This window comes from Anolis carolinensis, chromosome 1, assembly GCF_035594765.1.
Source record: "Anolis carolinensis isolate JA03-04 chromosome 1, rAnoCar3.1.pri, whole genome shotgun sequence".
Taxonomy (NCBI): Eukaryota; Metazoa; Chordata; class Lepidosauria; order Squamata; family Dactyloidae; genus Anolis; species Anolis carolinensis.
In genome coordinates this window covers 199,534,213-199,541,929 of record NC_085841.1, presented here as the reverse complement: position 1 = coordinate 199,541,929, position 7,717 = coordinate 199,534,213, and positions in this window count along the sequence as shown.

The window sequence follows — 7,717 nt, the reverse complement described above, 5'->3', positions numbered from 1 at the left end:
AAATAATTAGCTTTCGGGTGAGCTACCATACAAAGGCAGAAAGAGGTTGCAGAGAATAGCTCAAAAGCCTTGACAGGTTGCATCTACCTTCACTGATTCAAGGTGTAAAATAATAAAAGGATATAAATAGCAAGCATTCTAGTTAAACAAGTAAGGGCAAAACTGAGTTCCTCCGTCCAAAATATATAGATAAAATTCTTACAGACATATATACAGCGGGTTAAACGGCTGTTGCTGAACTTGCGGACCAAAAGGTTGGCGGTTTGAATTCGGGGAGTGGAGTGAGCTCTCACTCTTAGCCCCAGCTTCTGCCAAGCTAGCAGTTCAAAAACATGCAAATGTGAGTAGATCAATAGGTACTGCTCTGGCTGGAAGGTAACGGCGCGCCATGCACATGACATTGGAGGTGTCTACAGACAACACTGGCTCTTCGACTCAGAAATGGAAATGAGCACCAACCCCTAGAGTTAGACACGACTAGACTTAATGTCAGGGGAAAACCTTTTTATCATAGACATATAAAGATCTGGACACAAATACTCATACAGGCAAAAAAAGAATCACAAAAGGTAAACTGATTAATGAAATATTCAAGCACCCATACCGTTATATTCCTTCCAATGACAGCTCATGTAAAACCAACCTTTATCTAATGCTCAGAAACCCCAAGATCAAATTCTTGATCTGGAACTAAAACTATTTTCTCTAAATTTCAATGTGTTGTCGAATGCTTTCATGGGCGGAATCACTGGATTGCTGTGACTTTTCCGGGCAGTATGGCTATGTTCCAAAAGCATTCTCTCCTGACATTTCACCCACATCTAGGGCAATCATTCATATCCTCATTGGTTGTGAGGTCTGTTGGAAACTAGGGGTTTATGTATCTGTGGAATGTCCAGAGTGGGAGAAATATTTCTTGTTTGCTTGAGGCAAGTGTGAATGTTGCATTTGGCCACCTCGATTAGCATTGAATGGCCTTGCAGTTTCAAAGCCTGGCTGCTTCCTGCCTGGGGAAATCCTTTGCTCGCCCTGATTATTTCCTTTCTGGAATTTCCCTGTTTTCTGAGTGTTGTTCTTTATTTACTGTCCTGATTTTAGAGTTTTTTTAAATACTGGTAGCCAGATTTTGTTCATTTTCATGGTTTCCTCCTTTCTTGTTCAGACAAGAGTTCTTTCTTCCACCCTGGACCTTCCACAGATATATAAACCCCGCTTTTCTAGTTTCCAACAGACCTCACAACCTCTGAGGATGCCTGCCATAGATGTGGGTGAAACGTCAGGAGAGACTGCTTCTGGAACATGGCCATACAGCCTGGAAAACTCCAACTTTCCTTTGAAGTGGAATAAGACTGAATTAAATGACTTGTGATTTCAAATCAAAGAAAGGGAATAAGTGCAAGATATTATATACTTAGTTCTGAAGAGAAAGGTATGTTTATTTTAAAAAACTGTCCCAGTTTGTTTATCTTAGCCCTGACAACTGTTCAGATTTGTTGTTGACAGCTTGCCTCTCAACTGTTGTGTTCTGTGTTCCTCTACAGAATAAACTGAAATAATTAGCTTGTTTAATCAACAACACAGAATTTGGTTTACCAATAAAATTATTTTATTTACTAATGTGTGTTTCTTGCCTAATGGGTGCACACTCTTTCTCTTCCATTATCTCCTCCTTGTTCTTGCTACTAAAATGTCATAGAAATAAAATCAATCAGAGTAAATTACCATGTCGCATGATGTGTTCTGCATACAAGTTGAATAGGTAGGGTGAGAGGATACAGCCCTGCTGTACTCTTTTCCCAATCTTGAACCAGTCTGTTGTTCGGTGGTCTGTTCTGACTGTTGCTACTTGGTTGTTATACAGATTCCTCAGGAGACAGACAAAGTGACTTGGTATCCCTATACCACAAAGAACTTGTCACAATTTATTACCATTGGTCTAGAGAGATCATTTATTTATTTATTTACAGTATTTATATTCCGCCCTTCTCACCCCGAAGGGGACTCAGGGCGGATTACAATGAACACATATATGGCAAACATTCAATGCCAACAGACAAACAACATACATTAGACAGACTCAGAGGCATTTTTAACATTTTTCCAGCTTCACGTTTCCGGCCACAGGGGGAGCTGTTGCTTCACCGTCCAGTAGTGACTGTACTTCCGCATTCCTTTCCTCGTGTTTTGCTGGCAGTTTTTTATGGTGTTGTAAATTAGCCTCCCGCATAAAGCGTCCCTAAATTTCCCTAATTGACAGATGCAACTGTCTTTCGGGGCTGCATAGGTCAACAGCAAGCCAGGGCTATTAATGGTCAGAGGCTTAACCCGACTCAGGCTTCGAACTCATGACCTCTCAGTCAGTAGTGATTTATAGCAGCTGGTTACTAGCCAGCTGCGCCACAGCCCGGCCCCCGTTTAAACTGTGGCTGCTGGTCCCATGGATATGGGGGCCATACTGTACATAAATTCAAGGGTTACTCTGCTAAAAGTAGTTTTATTAAAATACTTATTCTAACGTTTTGCCCTTAATCAACTGGTCAGGCCCATTTGATCATACCCTGCTGTTGCTTGTTCGTTGTATTCCTGTTTTCAGCTGTGAAATGCTAAGAGCAGGGGTCCCCAAACTAAGGCCCGGGGGCCGGATGCGGCCCTCCAAGGTCATTTACCTGGCCCCCGCCTTCATTTATAATATAATATTTTTATATCAGTTTTAATAGTATAATATATTGTATATACATATGATATTGATAATAATATCATTTTATACAATATAATACTAATAATATTACCATATAATAATATTAATTATATGTTATATATTACACATAATATTACAGTATACTGGTATAATTCAATATAGTAATATATAATGCTAATATAATAATAATAATAATAATAATAATAATAATAATAATAATAATAACAATAATAATAATAATAATTTTATTCTTATACCTTGCCCCATCTCCCCGAAGGGACTCGGGGCGGCTTATATATTGTGCTAAGCGAATAATATAATATATCATATGTACATACAGCTGCTCTGAGTTCCCTTCGTGGTGATAAGGGCGGGATATAAATGTAGTAAATAAATGTAGTAAATGAATAAATAAGTAATTTTGGACTTAGGCTCGCCCAAAGTCTGAAATGACTTGAAGACACACAACAACAACAACAACAACAATCCTAATTAACTTGACTATCTCATTGGCCAGAAGCAGGCCCACACTTCCTATTGGAATCCTGATAGGTTTATGTTGGTTAAAATTATTTTCACTTTTAAATATTGTATTGGTCTTTCATTGTTATTGTTGTTGTTTTGCAATACAAATAAGACATGTGCAGCGTGCATAGGAATTTGTTTGTATTTTTTTTTTCAAATGATAATTCGGCCCCTCAACAGTCTGAATGATTGTGGACTGGCCCTCTGCTTCAAAAGTTTGAGGACCCCTGGCTAAGAGTGTGTGATGCTGGGATCTAGGCATTTCTGTAGTCCCAACATACCTACCCGCAAATCCCCTCAAACCCACACATTTCTGCTAATGATAAAGAAGAACAAAAGAAACAGAAGAAAGCCATCCAATAATCCATTTTGGGTGGAGGTCACAGTAGTTTCCAAATTCTCCAAAAAGCACGAATTAGAACTGTCACGAATATAGGGGAGAGAGAATTCCTGTCTGTCTGGTCCCATTGTGTCTATGGCTTTTCATAATTCTGCTGTTTGTGACATCGTTACCATGGCTCCCTTATAGATTCCCACCAAAATACATTCCAATGAATGAAAAGCCTTGGAGATAATTATCAACTATTATTTCAAAATAATAGAAAGTCATTATTGGAAGTTCGGCGGGGGGTGAGTCGGAGAAGGGGAGGAACCAGCCTCCTTTCATCTCAGCAGACGTGACAAGCCTCCTTTGATCGGGGAGAGTTTCATCGTCGAGGTGCCAGAACACGTTCGGGCTAAACTATAATTCCAGAAAATAAAGGACATATTGAAATGCAGTGATCTTTCCCCGTTTTTCACAGCATTGGCAACTGATTTCCCAACCACATGCTTTCAGCTTCTCAAATTATCAGCAGATGCTTACTGACACAGGCGTGACAATAATAAGCAAGTATGGTTGATACAAACGCAGATTTGGGAAAATGGATTGCAGAGATAAATGCAGGCATATGTTGGGGAAAGAGAAATATTGTTCGCAAACAAGGTAAATACCATCGGTAGGCTGGGTAGATTTTGAATTAGCCTGTCAAATGGTTCCCTGAGGGGGAAGAAAAGAATAATAATGTAGTGGTGCAGGTGATAATAAAATCAAACATTTTTTCTAGTCTCCAAATGCTTTTGCCCTATGTTTCCTCTATACTGTAGAATGTAATGCAGTTTGATGCCACTTTAACTACCATGGCTCAATACTATTGTATCCTAGGATTTGTAGTTTGGTGAGGCACCAGTATTCCTTGGCACAGGAGGTTCAAGACCTTGTTTAGTCCAATGATTTTCTAGCATTCAACCATGATGGTGAAAGTGGTATCAAAGTGCATTGTTTCCTCAGTGTAGATCAGCGTTTCTCAACCTGGGGGTCGCAGGGGGTGTCAGAGGAGTCGCCAAAGACCATAAGAAAACATATATTTCTGATGGTCTTAGGAACCCCTTTGGTAGAGAAGGCTGAAGATCTCTCCGGCTGTCCTTCTCTTCAAGGTCTATTTTCCCCAGTGTTCAAATTTGGGCATATTGAGTATTTGTGCCAAGTTTGGTCCAGATCCATCATTGTTTGAATCCACAGTGCTCTCTGGATGTTGGTGAACTACAACTCCAAAATTCAAGGTCAATGCTCACCTAAACCTTCCAGTATTTTGTGTTGGTCATGGGAGTTCTGTGTGCCAAGATTGGTTCAATTCCATCATTGGTGGAGTTCAGAATGCTCTTTTTGATTGTAGGTGAACCATAAATTGTAGGCAACAACTACTCCCAAATATTAAGGTCCAAGGACCGCATCTCCTATTATGTACCAGCACAAACTTTACGATCACCGGGGAGGGCCTTCTCTCACTCCTGCCATCGTCTCATACATGTTTGGTGAGGATGAGGGAAAGGGCCTTTTCGGTTGTGGCTCTCTGGCTCCCACGCTGACCTCCTTCAGGAAAGATTTGAAAACCTGGTTTTTCAAAACCATTTTTAATTAAGAAGAACATCAAAGTGAGCCCCTACTGCTTTTTATTCCAACACTTTTCACCTTATCGCTATACAATTCCACTAGAAGTTATAATGCATTGCACCTTGTTAACCTTATTCCATCGCCCTTAGTCTGAAGATTGAAGCACCAACTATACCGCTCCAGGGCATTGAACATGTTTTAATTGTTTTAAAATTGTTGTTGTTGTACGCTTTTTCTTGATGTATTTATTGATGTGTTTGGATTTTTTACTGTTGTATTTTTATATTGTTTGGGCATGGTCCCTTTGTAAGCTGCTCCAAGTCCCCTTGGAGAGATGGGGTGGGATATAAGAATAAAGTATTATTATTATTATTATTATTATTATTATTATTATTATTATTATTATTATTATTTTATTGAATGACACAGCAAACAAGATAGACATGCTGGATTTCATATCACAAAATCACAAGTCGAACACTTCCCAAGTGTCTAGGACTGTGTGATGTATTTTCGGTTGATGCGTGCAGATCCCAGTAGGGTGGCCTTTTGCAGTTGGCAGATCGTATTTTGTCAATGTCTATTGTTTCCAAATGCCGGCTGAGATCTTTTGGCACGGCACCCAGTGTGCCCATCACCACCGGGACCACCTGCACTGGTTTCTGCCAGAGTCTTTGAAGTTCAATCTTGAGGTCCTGATAGCGGCTGAGTTTTTCCTGTTGTTTTTCATCAATGCGACTGTCACCTGGGATGGCGACATCAATGATCCAAACCTTTTTCTTTTCCACAACTGTGATGTCTGGTGTGTTGTGTTCCAGAACTTTGTCAGTCTGGATTCAGAAGTCCCACAGTATCTTTGCATGCTCATTTTCCAATACTTTTGCAGGTTTGTGATCCCACCAGTTCTTTACTGCAGGGAGATGGTACTTGAGGCATAAATTCCAATGAATAATTTGGGCCACATAGTTGTGCCTCTGTTTGTAGTCAGTCTATGCAATTTTCTTACAGCAGCTGAGGATATGATCAATGGTTTTGTTGGTTTCCTTGCACAGTCTGCATTTTGTGTCATCGGCTGATTATTATTATTATTATTATTATTATTATTATTATTATTATTATTATTATTATTAAGCACAAAAGCAGTAGCCAGTAGTAGGAGGAAAAGTTCAGAGGAGGAGGCAGAATCTTGTTCTTCCCAGTAGACTCTGGCAAAAGTAAACTGTTGCAACCTCTCCTAGTTTGTATTTTTGATGTTGAGCCACAACCCCACTCCATGTGGAAAATTATGAATTGGATAAATCACCAGCACAAGCCTCGGAGAGGACCTGCACCAGAGCCGGCTTCAGGAGATACAGTGTTTCAAACCCCCTTTCTCCCTCAAACTGTAAAACTATCCCCAATAAAAAGTATCTCTTGTGAACTTACATTTGCTTTTCTGAATATTTCTTGACTCGCTTTTCTCCTTTCTCTCTCCACTGCTGCAGCCGACTTCTGCCACTACAAACCCCATCATCCCTGGATGAGGTTCCCTGCATCCCCACTCCTAAACAAGTCCCTTTTACTTCCTTTTTCCCTTCCCTATGAAGCCCCATGTATGTTTGCCTGACTCATGGGTCACCCCAAACCACCCCATAGTCCTGGGCTATTGCTGCCCCCGGAATCTGCTGGTCAGCGTATACTGGGACCCTTATGTGTGCATTTAATCTTCTTTGTGTTTTCTAATTTAGAGTATGAAGTCACCTTGGTAATCTTACATCGACACACCGTGACCCAGATTTCCTCTTGTGTCGTCTGGGTCATCATTCCAACAATGGACTCAAGCCACCAACACCTCCAGGATCAATAAAACCAGCATGGCACGGGATTACCGGACCCTGAATTGGGCCAACCTTCTTTTGTGCCAGCCATATGGACAAAGGACTCACAATCACCCAGGCATATTCCCTGGAATTTGAGGAAGCTTTGTTACTGTTCTTCCCAATTGCCATGCCCCTTTCCCAAAGATGGATCATCTAGTCCAGTGGTTCTCAACCTTCCTAATGCTGCAACATCTTAATACAGTTCCTCATGTTGTGGTGACCTGCAACTATAAAATTATTTTCATTGCTACTTCATGACTGTAATTTTGCTACTGTTATGAATCATAATGTAAATATCTGATATGCAGGATGTATTTTCATTCACTGGACCAAATTTGGCACAAATATCTGATACGCCCAAATTTGAATACTGGTGGGGTGGCGGGGGTGATTTTGTCATTTGGGAGTTGTAGTTGCTGGGATTTATAGTTCATCTAAAATCAAAGCGCATTCTGAACTCCACCAGTGATGGAACTGAACCAAACTTGGCACACAGAACTCCCATGAACAACAGAAACTACTGGAAGGGTTTGGTGGGCATTAACCTTGAGTTCTGGAGTTGCAGTTCATCTACATCAAGAGAGCACTGTGGACTCAAATAATGATGGATCTGGACCAAACTTGGCACAAATCCTCAAAATACCAAAATTTGAACACTGATGGAGTTTGAGGAAAATAGACCTTGACATTTGGGAGTTGTAG